The 18,270-nt window shown below is 47.2% G+C and overlaps 1 protein-coding gene across 3 annotated transcripts in view; it reads right to left on the minus strand.

Moving 5' to 3' along the window:
• ABCB6 (ATP binding cassette subfamily B member 6 (LAN blood group)) overlaps positions 1 to 4,390 on the minus strand; it is a 42,745-nt gene extending 38,355 nt beyond the window's left edge. Inside the window, exon 1 of one of the 3 annotated variants that reach the window (XM_075317095.1) lies at positions 4,320 to 4,390. The gene's annotated coding sequence lies outside the window, so the exon portion shown is untranslated. Of the gene's footprint in view, positions 1 to 3,055; positions 3,767 to 4,319 lie in introns of those variants that run through there. The other 2 variants (XM_075317094.1, XM_075317097.1) reach the window with 2 other exon arrangements.
• Positions 4,391 to 18,270: the final 13,880 nt, after the last annotated feature.

The following is an 18,270-nucleotide window of genomic DNA, read 5'->3' on the forward strand; positions in this document are numbered from 1 at the left end:
GTGGGAACTGCGATTTTTTAATCTTGGTTCTCTGTGTATCTGAGTTTGACATCCCTGGGCTAAAGCCTTGTTCTGACGTCCATTGTTCTCACATAGAAGACGCAGCCAATACAGTCTATAGGCCATTTCACATGCAGTTTTTTTGTGAAGCACATGTACCATTTTGTATCCCCCATGTTCTATCACTGCCACACAGCACACCTTTATTATGGAGCCGGGACCCAAAAAAATTGCTCACAAAATAAATACTCCAATTCACAGATGATAGGAGGGATTTTACATATTCAGCACATTGTATTACTATTATAGAAATCACATCATCGTCATCATCAATATAGAGATGCAGAAAACATGGAAATCATTCATTTTTCCTGATGATATCACACACTGGACGCACGCGAGCGCTGCCCGCTCTGGAATGTCATCCAGTGCGCCATTGTTTAATGTATATAGATTTTTTTTTGGTTTCTAAAGAACAGATGTCAGAGTGACAACAACCAGTAACCTAGCAACACACTGATACAATGTATCCAACCCACTATACACATTCCAGATATGCAACCCTTGGCCTGCAGGGACCGTCCTTTTACGAGACACAGGTTGTATAATAATTCACATTGTGTCCTTGTCTCTCCGGCCGCTGGAATGTCAGCAGTCACTTTCTGTAGTAGAACTATGGGTGTCAGGACAGTCTGTGAGCGTCTCCCAGGGTCAGATCATTCCTACTCTCTGTGTAGTGCATCAGACAGTCTCTATTCACTCTCTGTGCAGCAGTCTCTGAGCCGGGTGTCTCTCTGCATGCAGCAGTCTCTGAGCCGGGTGTCTCTCTGCATGCAGCAGTCTCTGAGCCGGGTGTCTCTCTGCATGCAGCAGTCTCTGAGCCGGGTGTCTCTCTGCATGCAGCAGTCTCTGTGCCGGGTGTCTCTCTGCATGCAGCAGTCTCTGTGCCGGGTGTCTCTCTGCATGCAGCAGTCTCTGAGCCGGGTGTCTCTCTGCATGCAGCAGTCTCTGTGCCGGGTGTCTCTCTGCATGCAGCAGTCTCTGAGCCGGGTGTCTCTCTGCATGTAGCAGTCTCTGAGCCGGGTGTCTCTCTGCATGTAGCAGTCTCTGAGCCGGGTGTCTCTCTGCATGCAGCAGTCTCTGAGCCGGGTGTCTCTCTGCATGCAGCAGTCTCTGAGCTGGGTGTCTCTCTGCATGCAGCAGTCTCTGAGCTGGGTGTCTCTCTGCATGCAGCAGTCTCTGAGCTGGGTGTCTCTCTGCATGCAGCAGTCTCTGAGCTGGGTGTCTCTGCATGCAGCAGTCTCTGAGCCGGGTGTCTCTCTGCATGCAGCAGTCTCTGAGCCGGGTGTCTCTCTGCATGCAGCAGTCTCTGAGCCGGGTGTCTCTCTGCATGCAGCAGTCTCTGTGCCGGGTGTCTCTCTGCATGCAGCAGTCTCTGTGCCGGGTGTCTCTCTGCATGCAGCAGTCTCTGTGCCGGGTGTCTCTCTGCATGCAGCAGTCTCTGTGCCGGGTTTCTCTCTGCATGCAGCAGTCTCTGTTTCGGGTGTCTCTCTGCATGCAGCAGTCTCTGTTTCGGGTGTCTCTCTGCATGCAGCAGTCTCTGTGCCGGGTGTCTCTCTGCATGCAGCAGTCTCTGTGCCGGGTGTCTCTCTGCATGCAGCAGTCTCTGTGCCGGGTGTCTCTCTGCATGCAGCAGTCTCTGAGCTGGGTGTCTCTCTGCATGCAGCAGTCTCTGAGCTGGGTGTCTCTCTGCATGCAGCAGTCTCTGAGCTGGGTGTCTCTTTGCATGCAGCAGTCTCTGAGCTGGGTGTCTCTTTGCATGCAGCAGTCTCTGAGCTGGGTGTCTCTTTGCATGCAGCAGTCTCTGAGCTGGGTGTCTCTTTGCATGCAGAAGTCTCTGAGCTGGGTGTCTCTTTGCATGCAGAAGTCTCTGAGCTGGGTGTCTCTTTGCATGCAGCAGTCTCTGAGCTGGGTGTCTCTCTGCATGCAGCAGTCTCTGAGCTGGGTGTCTCTCTGCATGCAGCAGTCTCTGAGCTGGGTGTCTCTTTGCATGCAGCAGTCTCTGAGCTGGGTGTCTCTTTGCATGCAGAAGTCTCTGAGCTGGGTGTCTCTTTGCATGCAGAAGTCTCTGAGCTGGGTGTCTCTCTGCATGCAGCAGTCTCTGAGCTGGGTGTCTCTCTGCATGCAGCAGTCTCTGAGCTGGGTGTCTCTCTGCATGCAGCAGTCTCTGAGCTGGGTGTCTCTCTGCATGCAGCAGTCTCTGAGCTGGGTGTCTCTGCATGCAGCAGTCTCTGAGCCGGGTGTCTCTCTGCATGCAGCAGTCTCTGAGCCGGGTGTCTCTCTGCATGCAGCAGTCTCTGAGCCGGGTGTCTCTCTGCATGCAGCAGTCTCTGTGCCGGGTGTCTCTCTGCATGCAGCAGTCTCTGTGCCGGGTGTCTCTCTGCATGCAGCAGTCTCTGTGCCGGGTTTCTCTCTGCATGCAGCAGTCTCTGTTTCGGGTGTCTCTCTGCATGCAGCAGTCTCTGTTTCGGGTGTCTCTCTGCATGCAGCAGTCTCTGTGCCGGGTGTCTCTCTGCATGCAGCAGTCTCTGTGCCGGGTGTCTCTCTGCATGCAGCAGTCTCTGTGCCGGGTGTCTCTCTGCATGCAGCAGTCTCTGAGCTGGGTGTCTCTCTGCATGCAGCAGTCTCTGAGCTGGGTGTCTCTTTGCATGCAGCAGTCTCTGAGCTGGGTGTCTCTTTGCATGCAGCAGTCTCTGAGCTGGGTGTCTCTTTGCATGCAGAAGTCTCTGAGCTGGGTGTCTCTTTGCATGCAGAAGTCTCTGAGCTGGGTGTCTCTTTGCATGCAGCAGTCTCTGAGCTGGGTGTCTCTCTGCATGCAGCAGTCTCTGAGCTGGGTGTCTCTCTGCATGCAGCAGTCTCTGAGCTGGGTGTCTCTTTGCATGCAGCAGTCTCTGAGCTGGGTGTCTCTTTGCATGCAGCAGTCTCTGAGCTGGGTGTCTCTCTGCATGCAGCAGTCTCTGAGCTGGGTGTCTCTCTGCATGCAGCAGTCTCTTACCTGGACCTTCCTCTGGATGTTCAGCAGTCACATTCAGGCTTCAGTCTCTTGCGGGAATGTAATCCACCAGTTTTATCCAGCGGTCTCTCTGGCAGTCTCTCAGCTGTCCCTTGCAGTGTCTCTGGTTCTCTCAGCTTATACCTTGCAGTCTCTGTGCCTGTCTCTTGCAGTCTCTGTGCCTGTCTCTTGCAGTCTCTGTGCCTGTCTCTTGCAGTCTCTGTGCCTGTCTCTTGCAGTCTCTGTGCCTGTCTCTTGCAGTCTCTGTGCCTGTCTCTTGCAGTCTCTGTGCCTGTCTCTTGCAGTCCCTGTGCCTGTCTCTTGCAGTCCCTGTGCCTGTCTCTTGCAGTCCCTGTGCCTGTCTCTTGCAGTCCCTGTGCCTGTCTCTTGCAGTCCCTGTGCCTGTCTCTTGCAGTCCCTGTGCCTGTCTCTTGCAGTCCCTGTGCCTGTCTCTTGCAGTCCCTGTGCCTGTCTCTTGCAGTCCCTGTGCCTGTCTCTTGCAGTCTCTGTGCCTGTCTCTTGCAGTCTCTGTGCCTGTCTCTTGCAGTCCCTGCCTCTTGCAGTCCCTGTGCCTGTCTCTTGCAGTCTCTGTGCCTGTCTCTTGCAGTCTCTGTGCCTGTCTCTTGCAGTCTCTGTGCCTGTCTCTTGCAGTCTCTGTGCCTGTCTCTTGCAGTCTCTGTGCCTGTCTCTTGCAGTCCCTGTGCCTGTCTCTTGCAGTCTCTGTGCCTGTCTCTTGCAGTCTCTGTGCCTGTCTCTTGCAGTCTCTGTGCCTGTCTCTTGCAGTCTCTGTGCCTGTCTCTTGCAGTCTCTGTGCCTGTCTCTTGCAGTCTCTGTGCCTGTCTCTTGCAGTCCCTGCCTCTTGCAGTCCCTGTGCCTGTCTCTTGCAGTCCCTGTGCCTGTCTCTTGCAGTCTCTGTGCCTGTCTCTTGCAGTCTCTGTGCCTGTCTCTTGCAGTCTCTGTGCCTGTCTCTTGCAGTCTCTGTGCCTGTCTCTTGCAGTCTCTGTGCCTGTCTCTTGCAGTCTCTGTGCCTGTCTCTTGCAGTCTCTGTGCCTGTCTCTTGCAGTCTCTGTGCCTGTCTCTTGCAGTCCCTGTGCCTGTCTCTTGCAGTCCCTGTGCCTGTCTCTTGCAGTCCCTGTGCCTGTCTCTTGCAGTCCCTGTGCCTGTCTCTTGCAGTCCCTGTGCCTGTCTCTTGCAGTCTCTTGCAGTCCCTGTGCTTGTCTCTTGCTGTCTCTCAGCCTGCCCCCGTGTCCCTGCCTCCAGCACTCGCCTGTCTCCGGTGCATGCTCGGCTGTCTCGGTGACCCCGGCTCTCAGCCTGTGTCTCTCTGTGTCAGTGTGTTGCACGGCGCATGCTCTCCTGCAGCTGGCCGCGCGCCCCCGGGTCCCTGCGCCGCCGTGTTAGCTGTGACTCAGCAGGAACCTGTGTACAGCGCCGCGTACAGTGACTCAGCGGCTGCACCTGCACAGTGTGATCAATCACTGCCACCTCTGTCACCATGAGCCAGCGCTGAGCGCAGCCTGCATCTGACCCAGGTCTATTATTATAGTAATTATTAGAAATACTGTCTGTACCAGTTTCTCCCTTTGCTCATAATATCTGCTTACCGTCATTACATGGAATTTTGTTTTCCTTTTACCAGCATTCAGCTCAATCTCGAGCAATGACGGCTTGATGAATGAATGCACAGTAGGAAGATGGATCTTGTGCAGCCTAGATAGGTCCACCAGGGTCTTCTCTCCTTATATAGGTCCACCATGGTCTTCTCTCCCTAGATAGGTCCACCAGGGTCTTCTCTCCCTAGATAGGTACACCAGGGTCTTCTCTGCTTAGATAGGTCCACCAGGGTCTTCTCTGCCTAGATAGGTCCACCAGGGTCTTCTCTGCCTAGATAGGTCCTCCGGTGTCTTCTTTGCCTACATAGGTCCACCAGGGTTTTCTCTGCCTAGATAAGTCCACCAGGGTCTTCTCTACCTAGATAGGTCCACCAGGTACTTCTCTACCTAGATAGGTCCACCAGGGTCTTCTCCGCCTAGTTAGGTCCACCAGGGTCTTTTCCGCCTAGTTAGCTCCACCAGGGTCTTCTCCGCCTAGATAGGACCACCAGAGCCTTCTCCGCCTAGATGGGTCCACCAGAGTCTTCTCCGCCTAGATAGGTCCACCAGGGTCTTCTCCGCCTAGATAGGTCCACAAGGGTCTTCTACGCCTAGATATGTCCGCCAGGGTCTTCTCTGCCTAGATAGGTCCATCACGCTCTTCTCCACCTAGATAGGTCCACCAGGGTCTTCTACAGTTAAATAAGTCCACCAGGGTCTTCACCTAAATAGGTCCTCCAGGGCCTTCTCCACCTGAGGTTGCTGGTGTTCCTCTTTGCCGTGTTCCTTCTATTCTTCCGACCGTGCTGTCCTTCTTCAGTGATTGCCCTTTGTATGATGTGTAGACGAGTCGTATCTTGGTGATTCTTGCTTCCACTGACATATCCGGGTTGATTTGTTCCAGAATTGATTTGTTTGTTCTTTTTGCCATCTATGATATTGATAACCTCCTTCTCCAGCACCACATTTCAAAGGCATTGAGTCTTCTTTCTAGTTTTAAAGAGCAAAAGAAAAAGAAAATGCACAAAAAAGTGGGATCACCAAATATAGCAAACAATATTTATTATATGAAAAAGACATACAAACACAGATGTAAGATAAAAACAATAAAAAAGCAAAAAGCTAATACACATATTTGGTGCCAATGGTCTATGGCACCAAAATACACCCCACCCCCTCAACAAGCCACAGAACCCCAAGATAAGATACCAAGGCAAATATGTTAAATGGCCAAGCCCAAATTTGTTCAATCTGTAACAGGCAATAAATACAGTGCAATGTGTCAAGCTCAAAGATGACAAAATAGAGATATATTACATGCAATTAAACCAAAGCCACAAAATAGTGACCTGCATTAGAGAAAAATGCATAGAGCCAAGTATAGAACAAAGCACATACCCAAAAAGGTTACAAGGGGTGGAGGGCAAAGAGGGTGCGTGAGAGGGGTAGGGTGGTGACCCCATGCGTATCGCTACACAGAGTTGTAGCTTCCTCAGGGGAAGCTTTATCTTTGGTGCCCTCCCACATGTGTTGATCATAACAATTCTTTCTAGTTTAAAGGGATTGTTCATCCCAGCACGGTCTCCTGAGCTTTTTGTAGAGTGGATGGGCTGCAGCGGTGACCAGTGTGTTACAACATAGCCAGTCATCGTTTGCCCATGGTGAAGTGAGTATAGTCCATACATTACACTACATCTGTACTGCAGGGTATTATGTCTTTAGCCACAATCCTGAGAGACTGGATTGGGTCGCGGATGGTGGTGGGTGCGCGGTGGACACTGGGCCCTCACCTTCTGCTGATTACCTGCAGTCAGCAGTTACCGCAGCATTTCAGGCGTTGAATGGCAGGGATCACCGTTGTGTCAGATCCTCACAGCCGTATAATCCAAAATCAGTGTAAAATCCGCTTGAAACCAGTGATTGCAATGGAAAATTGGTTAATGTAGAGGGGAGTTTTTACTGTGGATTCACAATGGAGAAACCATCTTGCTGAGCTGTCACTTATTGACGGATTTTAGTTCAGAGGCTAAGGTCGGTTTCACACATCCGGCTTTTCGCCGGTTTGCCGGATCCGGAGCTCTCCCATACAGTGACTACAGTACAGTGACAGCGCAACAAGCGCCGGTCACATGCTGTCATGTGACCACCGCATTTGACCCGGAGGTTACAGCGCTGTCACTGTACTGTATTGTCTGTACGGGAGAGCGCCGGATCCGGCAAACCGGCGAAAAGCCGGATGTGTGAAACCGGCCTAAAGAGGAGCAGATTAAAAGTTTAGAAATTAAAAAAAAAAAACACAAAAATTCCGATAAAACTTCAAATCACCCATCTTTTGCCCCATGGAAAATAAAACAATAAAAAAAAAATATACACATATTTGGTATCACCGAGTTCAGAAATATCCAATCTATCAAAATATAAAATAAATTAATCCGATTAGTAAAGAGCGCAATGACAAAAAAAAAAAAACTCCACAATTACATTGTTTTTGGCCTCTGCAACATTGCAATAAAATACAATAAATACAATAAAAGGCGATCAAAACATCGCATCTGCCCCAAAATGGTATCCGTAAAATGACAGCTCAGAACGCAAAAAAATAAGCCATTACTCAGCCCCAGATCTCAAAAAATAAAAATGTTACTGTTCTTGGAATATCGCGCCAAAAACTATTTTTTTTTTATTTTTTTTTTTTTTTTTTTACAAACTTCTGAATTTGTTTTCACCACTTAAATAATAAAAAAAATCTATACATGTTTGGTATCTACGAACTCATACTGACCTGGAGAATCATAATGGTAGGTCAGTTTTACTATATAGTGAACATGGTAAATACAACTCCCAAAAAAATATTGTAAAATTGCACTTTTTTTTGCAATTGGAATTTGTTTTTTAACATTTTCCAATACAATATGTGTCAGAATGGATGGTGTCATTCAAAAGGACAACTCGTCCCGCAAAAAACAAACAAACCCTGGTATAACTGTACTGATGAAAAATAAAAAAGTTATGGCTCTTGGAAGAAAAAGAGGAAAACAAAAAAAAAAAATGGAAAATAGCCATTAAGGGTTTAATGGGCTGAAGAGGAACATGCACAGGTTTTCACGTATGGGAAAATAAAAGACTGATGTGTGAAACAGCCTAATCCTCAGCAGAAATCCCAGATTAAATGCGGATTTATGACATAGATTTCCCTTGAAAATTATTTTGGATATTTCCATTAATCGCAAACATAATATATTTCCTATAAAGCTTATACTGTTTACCTGCACTGATACATTGTAACAAACAAAAATAAATAAATATGTATATATACAGTATGTTTTGATGTTTTCTCTTTTTTTACTGATCTGTTTATCTTATAAAGTACTGCCCTTAAGTGGATACAAATGTAACAACCCCCAGCCCTAATGTGTGTGACCCGGGATCTCATGATGGTTTCCTTCTTTTACTTTCTTGAGAATGAAGCCCTTTGGGGCTTATTTTTTTGTGTGGGATTAGATGACATTCCCAGTTTTACAGTTTCAGGGCACATGTGACTTTTATATAACTTTTCCCATCTCTTTTTGGGTGACTGAAATAAATGACTTTGTCATTTGTTAACATTGTTTTATCCCTATATACACACACACACGTTTATTTATTCTCTTACATTAGTTATTTATTCCCCTTGGAGACTTGTTTGCACCTTTATTTCTCATATAATAAGCTGCAATTCTTGGGTGTAATAAGGTGACAGACTGAGGCTCCAGTTTAACCCTTTAGATGCTACAGTTGTTATTCATTACAGCATCTAAGGGGGATAAACATCCAAATTCATAGTTCTCTTTAATCCGAGCTGTTGTGGTCATGTCTGCTATTTTACAGGAAGGGGTTAATGATTATATAATTTTGTGAACACAATACTGAATTGTTTGACCCTTAATATGAAAAGTATCCTAGTTTTCGTATAATCTTATATCTGTACGTTTTGAGGCCATATTATTTTAGAAGGAACACATTTAACTGAAGGTCCCTGACACCGCCATCTATGTACAGACTGGACTCTATAGATCAATAGCTGTAGCACCTGGTGTTGCCCAGGATAGTAACTGTCTCTCTGTTTCTCTCCCAGTCTCTGTCTGTCTCTCTATCCCTTTGTCTGTCTGTCTTTCTGTCTCTCTATCTCTTTCCCTGTCTGTCTCTTTCCCTGTCTATTTCCCAGTTTGTCTCTTTCCTTGTCTGCCGCTTTCCCTTTCTGCCTCTTTCCCTGTCTGTCTCTTTCCCTTTCTGTCTCTTTCCCTGTCTGTCCCTTGTCCTTTCTGTCTTTCCCTTTCTGTCTCTTTCCCTTTCTGTCTCTTTCCGTCTGTCTCTTTCCTTGTCTGTCTCTTTCCCTGTCTGTCTCTTTCCCTTTCTGTCTCTTTCCCTGTCTGTCTCTTTCCCTTTCTGTCTCTTTCCCTTTGTCAGGTTTCCAGGTTTTCCAGTTCTCTTTTGAATGAGCTTGCCCTCAGTTAACATGGAGTTTAAGGTTCTGTTGCCCTACTTCCTGTCCAGCTGCTTAAAAGGCCGCCTCTCAGCCCAGTCCAGTGCCTGAGTATACTGCTTGCTGTGTGCTCCTGCTTTGCTGTTTCTACTTCCTGATTGCCTTGGATTCTCCTGAAACTCTACCGACCGACTCTGGACCATACCCGGTTTTCTTCAAGCTGTGCCCGGACTCCGTCTGCCGTCTTTGATCAGCACTCTGCCCGGTTCGTAACCACTCTGGACAATCATCCCGTACGGACACTCCTGGACTATACCACTTGCCCCTTGTGTACCGGCTGCCGCACATTTAGGCCTTCCGGGGTTGATTGCCGGACAGTCCCTGTACAGGGGTTCGCTCTGGTGGTCTCCCTGGGGGAGTCCGGTGCGTGGCCCCGGGAATCCCCTTCGCTCCGTTTTGTGTGTTGTTTTACTGTGTTTATTCCCGTTGTGTATCTACCGTGGTGACATATTATATAACATCTTGTACCAAGAACTCGTCTCTGTTGTCATTGCCCTAACGCAATCGAAATCCTCAGAACATACAGTAGTATTACACCCTTTCTGTCTCTTTCCCTTTCTGTCTTTTCCCTTTCTGTCTCTTTCCCTTTCTGTCTCTTTCCCTTTCTGTCTCTTTCCCTTTCTGTCTTTTCCCTTTCTGTCTCTTTCCCTTTCTGTCTCTTTGTCTGCCTGTCTCTTTCCCTGTTTGTCTCTTTCCCTTTCTGTCTCTTTCCCTTTCTGTCTCTTTGTCTGTCTGTCTCTTTCCCTTTCTGTCTCTTTCCCTTTCTGTCTCTTTGTCTGCCTGTCTCTTTCCCTGACTACATTGTGACACACCAACATTCTTCTGACATTCTGGCTGCACTGTGGCTCCCAGCTCCACTGACTTTAATGGAGGCAAGTTTTTTGGCAAATAACTGTAAAGCACTGTCCCTGGTTATTGTAATCCAGATATTTGCAGATGATTCATTATAATATTGTTGTGGCCCTATTTAATGTATCATACTTTTTTTTGCTCTAAAAAAGCACCAAAAAGGTAAAAGACAAAAGTATTTTGAAGAATTTGACACTAAAAACAGCATCAAATACCACAAGGGAAAAAAAAAAGAAAGGTAATCGGCCCTTTGGAGAGTCCCTGGACTCGCGCCTCGAGTTTTGGGCTTGTAAATTATTGAATTCTATGATAATTTAGAGGAAGACTTCATAGTCGGGGGTGATACAGGCGGCCGGACATGGAGCCAGAGGTTCTACAGCTTCATTGTAGCCGTCAGATATTGAAAAGTCACAAATCAGAGCGGTAATAAGTGATCAGTGATGGCCCCAGAGCCGCCGCCATCAATCACAGTCCTGTCTTTGTACAAGCCAGATATCGAACTGGGTCATAGTGGGTGGATACTGGTCACTTGTGTAACGGAGTCCTTTGCTGTGTATACGCGTAGAAAAGCTGGGTGACAACCAGTCCCACTCTGACGCAAAACTAAGACATTTCAGTTGTCAGGAGGCCAACCCTGCTGCTGTCCGGTGACGTCCACATATTTGCTATAAAAAATCCCACCAGCAAAATGTGTACCTAAATTCCACTGCTGAAATACTGCAGATTTACCAGATTTCACCCACTGCTTTGCAAAGGTTAAAATGCCCAAGAGATCCGGTGTCAAGAACCAAGACACTGAGGATTTAAAGGGATTGTCCTGTATTTTTTTGTATCATATATAAATACATGTCTTTTGGGGTAAAAATAAATTTCTCTCTTTGATGTTTCATTAAAAGTGTTGCACCGATTGTCTTCCATGGCCTCTTTGTTTATTGCTGACTGCAAAATGAGTTAACTGAGGATCCGTCAGTGAGCGCCTTCTAATGATCCAATGGGAAATTTTGTAGCTCTTTTATGCACCTGCTACAGACAAATGAGCAGGTGAAGAAAGAGCCCAAAAACCCAAATGGTGCAACATTTTTAATGAAACAATTGCAGAAATCATTTTTAGCTGATAAATTCCAGCTGACAGCGGCGCCTCCTGCTGCTCACCAGTGGAGTTATTGTCTGCAGAGGCTGGGATACCACTCTTCTTGAAGGACGACTCGCAGGTCATTGAGATTCTGGGGTACAGCGTTACGGCCTCTACACGGCGGCTCGGCTGATCCCATAGGTTTTCTATGGGGTTCAGGTCTGGAGAAAGTGCAGCCGCTCCATTTGAAGTCCCCGGTCTCCAGCAGCCGTTCCCTAATGATGTGACCTCAATGAGCTGGAGCATTGTCCTCCATGAAGATTAGATTATTCCTGTGTTGTACATGCAGAGGCACAATGACTGGAGTAATGATGTTATTCCGGTAGTAGAGGCTGTCACTGCACCAGTCACACAGGGTGGGGCTGTTCTGTACTGACCAGACACACCAGCCCACACTAACACCACCACCACCAAAGGCTCGTCTGGTGACAACAGTGGCTGTTGTATAGTGCTCTCATTGAAATCTCCTCCATTGTTTCTGATCAGCGTGAAATGAGTTTCATCAGAGACCAGCACTGAGGCCATGGGTCCCTCGTCCAGCGTAGATGACTCCTGTGCCTGGTGGTGTGGTCATGTACATAGATGACGCCTGTGCCTGGTGGAGTGGTCAGGTACATAGATGACTTCTGTTCCTGGTGGTGCAGTCAGGTACATAGATGACTCCTGTGCCTGGTGGTGTGGTCAGGTACATAGATGACTCCTGTGCCTAGTGGTGTAGTCAGGTACATAGATGACTCCTGTGCCTGGTGGTGCAGTCAGGTACATAGATGACTCCTGTGCCTAGTGGTGTAGTCAGGTACATAGATGACTCCTGTGCCTGGTGGTGTAGTCAGGTACATAGATGACTCCTGTGCCTGGTGGTGCAGTCAGGTACATAGATGACTCCTGTGCCTGGTGGTGCAGTCAGGTACATAGATGACTCCTGTGCCTGGTGGTGTGGTCAGGTACATAGATGACTCCTGTGCCTAGTGGTGTAGTCAGGTACATAGATGACTCCTGTGCCTGGTGGTGCAGTCAGGTACATAGATGACTCCTGTGCCTGGTGGTGTAGTCAGGTACATAGATGACTCCTGTGCCTGGTGGTGTGGTCAGGTACATAGATGACTCCTGTGCCTAGTGGTGTAGTCAGGTACATAGATGACTCCTGTGCCTGGTGGTGCAGTCAGGTACATAGATGACTCCTGTGCCTAGTGGTGTAGTCAGGTACATAGATGACTCCTGTGCCTGGTGGTGTAGTCAGGTACATAGATGACTCCTGTGCCTGGTGGTGCAGTCAGGTACATAGATGACTCCTGTGCCTGGTGGTGTGGTCATGTACATAGATGACGCCTGTGCCTGGTGGAGTGGTAAGGTACATAGATGACTTCTGTTCCTGGTGGTGCAGTCAGGTACATAGATGACTCCTGTGCCTAGTGGTGTAGTCAGGTACATAGATGACTCCTGTGCCTGGTGGTGCAGTCAGGTACATAGATGACTCCTGTGCCTAGTGGTGTAGTCAGGTACATAGATGACTCCTGTGCCTGGTGGTGTAGTCAGGTACATAGATGACTCCTGTGCCTGGTGGTGCAGTCAGGTACATAGATGACTCCTGTGCCTGGTGGTGTAGTCAGGTACATAGATGACTCCTGTGCCTGGTGGTGCAGTCAGGTACATAGATTACTCCTGTGCCTGGTGGTGCAGTCAGGTACATAGATGACTCCTGTGCCTGGTGGTGTGGTCAGGTACATAGATGACTTCTGTTCCTGGTGGTGTGGTCAGGTACATAGATGACTCCTGTGGCTGGTGGTGTGGTCAGGTACATAGATGACTCCTGTGCCTGGTGGAGTGGTCAGATATGTAGATGACACCTGTGCCTGGTGGTGGGGTCAGGAACGTAGATGACTCCTGTGCCTGGTGGTAAGGTCAGACATGTAGATCACACCTGTGCCTGGTGGAGTGGTCAGGTACATAGATGACTTCTGTTCCTGGTGGTGTGGTCAGGTACATATATGACTCCTGTGCCTGGTGGTGTGGTCAGGTACATAGATGACTCCTGTGCCTGGTGGTGTGGTCAGGTACATAGATGACTCCTGTGCCTGGTGGTGTGGTCAGGTACATAGATGACTCCTGTGCCTGGTGGTGTGGTCAGGTACATAGATGACTCCTGTGCCTGGTGGTGTGGTCAGGTACATAGATGACTCCTGTGCCTGGTGGTGTGGTCAGGTACATATATGACTCCTGTTCCTGGTGGTGTGGTCAGGTACATAGATGACTCCTGTGCCTGGTGCTGTGGTCAGGTACATAGATGACTCCTGTTCCTGGTGGTGTGGTCAGGTACATAGATGACTCCTGTGCCTGGTGCTGTGGTCAGGTACATAGATGACTCCTGTTCCTGGTGGTGTGGTCAGGTACATAGATGACTCCTGTGCCTGGTGGTGTGGTCAGGTACATATATGACTCCTGTTCCTGGTGGTGTGGTCAGGTACGTAGATGACTCCTGTGCCTGGTGGTGTGGTCAGGTACATAGATGACGCCTGTGCCTGGTGGTGCGGTCAGGTACATAGATGACTCCTGTGCCTGGTGGTGCGGTCAGGTACATAGATGACGCCTGTGCCTGATGGTGTGGTCAGGTACATAGATGACTCCTGTGCCTGGTGGTGTGGTCAGGTACATAGATGACTCCTGTTCCTGGTGGTGTAGTCAGGTACATAGATGACTCCTGTTCCTGGTGGCAGGGCTGTGGAGTCGGAGTCGGAGTCGTGGAGTCGGAGTCGGAGCTCATTTTGGTGGAGTCGGAGTCGGAGTTGGAGTCGGTATAAAATGCACCGACTCCGACTCCTAAAATATATAATAAATTGGGGACAGGAGTGCAATGCAGAATGTGCTGAATATTTTACTAAATAATAACATTTAGTATAATGCTTATATTTAAGTGAAAAATTTATTGTAGTATAATGTGAACATCAGACATTTAATTGTTTTTATGATACAATAATCAAGATATTTGGATAGAACATAAAATATTTATTGGATACAACTTTAGAACACAAAAAACTAATAAATTGTAAATATGTAATATTATATATATATACACAGTGTATATACACACACAAGATATATATGTAATCTACTGTATATTACATAGTGTATTACATATTTACAATTTATTACAGTTTTTTGTGTTCTAAAGTTGTATCCAATAAATATATTTTATGTTCTATCCAAATATCTTGATTATTGTATCATAAAAATTATTAAATGTCTAATGTTCACATACACATATTCATGTACTACAATAAATTTTTCACCTAACTATAAGCAATATATGTAGGAGTCGGAGTCGGAGCCGGAGTCGGAGCCGGAGTCGGTGCAAGAGAATTTGAGGAGTCGGAGTCGGAGTCGAAGGTTTGGCTTACCGACTCCACAGCCCTGCCTGGTGGTGTGGTCAGGTACATAGATGACTCCTGTGCCTGGTGCTGTGGTCAGGTACATAGATGACTCCTGTTCCTAGTGGTGTGGTCAGGTACATAGATGACTCCTGTGCCTGGTGCTGTGGTCAGGTACATAGATGACTCCTGTTCCTGGTGGTGTGGTCAGGTACATAGATGACTCCTGTTCCTGGTGCTGTGGTCAGGTACATAGATGACTCCTGTGCCTGGTGGTGTGGTCAGGTACATAGATGACTCCTGTTCCTGGTGCTGTGGTCAGGTACATAGATGACTCCTGTGCCTGGTGGTGCAGTCAGGTACCTTGCAGGTCGTCTAGCACGCAGGCCACACTGATGTAAACGGTTTTGAATGCTCTGACATGACACCTGGGGGCCTGTCACCTACTGTAAATATGCCTGGAGTTGTGTGGAATTCATGCACCAGTTCTGAAGGGCATTGTTCACAATGGAGAGGTCATCAGTGTGGGATGTGGCCAGAGGACATCCACTTCTCTGCCTTCCTGTGACTCTTCCAGTCTCTCTGTGTCTCTGTACAACCTGTTGGTGACACTCTAAGCTCAGTGGCTTTTTCCGTTTGAGAACCTGCTGCTTGAAGCCTCACAATGACGCACTACTGTTGATCAATTAGGTGTCGTCTTGGTCTCATGATGTCAGAATGTGAAAAGCGTGATGAGGAGGACTGATTAATAACAATTCTAACTGAACCCCAAAATTTATCGGGGGATTCATGGATCAAACATCTGTAGTGAATTTTGCCATTAAGCTCCTTGTTAGAGACCAGCAAGTTGTGCAAAAAGTCCTGAAACATTGAACAGATGGACATGAGCAACCGAAAGATTAGAGAAGGTCACCTGAAAGGGTCAGAGGGCATTTAAGGTTTATCCTGAAATATCACCTGAAAGCCAAATATCCCGCTCTTTTTGTCAGTAGTGTGTGTACGTATATAATATAAATGTACATATAGAATTGAATAGACTTGAGAGTTTTGTGCCTTCAAGTACCTAGTGGGTGATTTTTTTTGTATTTTTTTTACCTTTAGTTTTTGTTCTCATTAGGGGATTTGATCCTGCGATCGTTTTGACCACTTTTATATCACCAGAGTCTATAATCAAATTGACATTTTACATTGAAGTTTCCAACATGGCAGCGATAGGGGCCTTCAGTATGTGCATGACCGCAGCAATGATCGTGCCATTTCAACGCTGCGGTCAGTGATTGACTTGGCATCTAGATAGTTACACAGTTGCTGTATGTTACGTCACAGGACCCCGCTCCGTACTTGTGCCCCCCTAATCCTGACGTACAGCTACATCATAGTTGTAAAGATGTAAAAATCTGTGCAGAAATTTTCAGCACCGTTCACACTTAGCAGACTCGCTGCAGATTTCTCAGAACCACATTTATGTATCAAAATCTGCAATAAAATGCAAACTTATTACAGGCACTGTGAAAGACGAAATCCAGAAATAATTGACGAGGACTTTCAAACTTTGCGCTGCCGACGTGTAGATTGCCAAAGAAACATTTTCCGCACACAAATATACAGTGTGTCCACCCATATCCTGTATACACCGCACCTATATACAGTGTGTCCACCCATATCCTGTATACACCGCACCTATATACAGTGTGTCCACCCATATCCTGTCCACCGCCATTAACTTGAGAACGGCGGCAGCTATAGGCATAGAAGTGGTGTCTAGGTATAGTAAAGTAGCCATGTGCTACACAATGAAACCACCTATAGCGCCACCTGGTGGAAAACAACGAAGCTAGCATTTTTATCTTGAAAACGGAACGAGATAGAGAAAAAAAGTGAATTAAAAAATTGCAGGGCATCATCAATTCAATATGAATCGACACCTTACATGCAGAAATGCTATGATATGAAACCCATGACCCCCCCAAAACATTGAATGCTGGTCACGCATATGGCGCTCAAAGTGTCCCCCGTCAGCTGCAATGCACATCTGGACTCTGCACAGCATACTGTATCTTGCTGCAATGCACATCTGGCCTCTGCACAGCATACTGTACCTTGAGGCACGTTGTGCAATATGGTAGGTGACACGTTTGCACAAGCATCTGTGATATGTGGACACACTGTATATAGGTGCGGTGTATACAGGATATGGGTGGACACACTGTTATATAGGTGCGGTGTATACAGGATATGGGTGGACACACTGTATATAGGTGCGGTGTATACAGGATATGGGTGGACACACTGTATATAGGTACGGTGTATACAGGATATGGGTGGACACGCTGTATATAGGTGCGGTGTATACAGGATATGGGTGGACACGCTATATATAGGTGCGGTGTATACAGGATATGGGTGGACACGCTGTATATAGGTGCGGTGTATACAGGATATGGGTGGACACGCTGTATATAGGTGCGGTGTATACAGGATATGGGTGGACACGCTGTATATAGGTGCGGTGTATACAGGATATGGGTGGACACGCTGTATATAGGTGCGGTGTATACAGGATATGGGTGGACACGCTGTATATAGGTGCGGTGTATACAGGATATGGGTGGACACACTGTATATAGGTGCGGTGTATACAGGATATGGGTGGACACACTGTATATAGGTGCGGTGTATACAGGATATGGGTGGACACACTGTATATAGGTGCGGTGTATACAGGATATGGGTGGACACACTGTACATCACATAAACAAGACAATCTGCAGCAGGTCCTTCCTCAGCGTGGAAGACGTCTGTAGCATTTATATAAGAATTGCACAAATCTCCGCCACTTCTCGGCTCCTCTTCACTCGTGCGGATTTAGCTTTTGAAAATCCAGGGGCACAATATACAACTTTTCCAATATGTGAACGTACAATCAAATTTTTACAATTTTGACAGAAGATAACATCGCATCTTACAGTTTGACAAGTTGTCCACTTTCAGAATACTTTTGCCTGCCAGCTCGGTGGTGACGTCATGTTGACAGCGCTGCTGCCAATCACCATAGATGGGAAAGGCTGCAGTGGTGACGCGGCTACAACCAAATAACAGACTATGGAAGCGCCGCAGACAGCGCTCGACTGGGAAAAGTTAAGTAAAATGCGGTTTGCTTTAAATTGAGGCAGCTCAGCATGGGTTAAAATAACAAGTCTGGAGTAATATCTGGGATCTGTGATGTCTTTGATCAGGGCAGTATTCAACCTCTTCCTATATTCATATATCCGTGCAAAACACAAATGTCTGGGGTGAAGATGCGTATGTGTGTGAGTGTGCTATCCGGATAGCATGAGCTGGTATACTTACCTGTCTCCAGCGCTGCTGTTACCTTCGGGTCTGCAGTCAGTGCAGTGAATATGCATGAGCATAATAAGCAGAACCTGGAAGCAACGGCAGCGCCGGAGACAGGTAAGTATAAAAATTCTTTATTTTTATGTCACCTGTGTTTTCTCCGGTACGTGTCACACGGATCACACCAGTGTGCGGGCCCGTATGACACCCGTACTGCTGGAGAAAAATGGATATTTTGCCATGTGCTCCACCTGGATAGTGTGACAACACAAATGTGTGACGAAGCCCATTGATTTTAACGGGTCTACGTGAGTCCGTGTCTCTGGTATGTGCGAAAACGGACATCACACATACCGGAGACACGGATCAGTGAAGGAGGCCTAAAAGAAGTTGACTGTAGCACCTGCATTATATATTATATA

Source organism: Anomaloglossus baeobatrachus, chromosome 7 (genome assembly GCF_048569485.1).
Source record: "Anomaloglossus baeobatrachus isolate aAnoBae1 chromosome 7, aAnoBae1.hap1, whole genome shotgun sequence".
NCBI lineage: Eukaryota > Metazoa > Chordata > Amphibia > Anura > Aromobatidae > Anomaloglossus > Anomaloglossus baeobatrachus.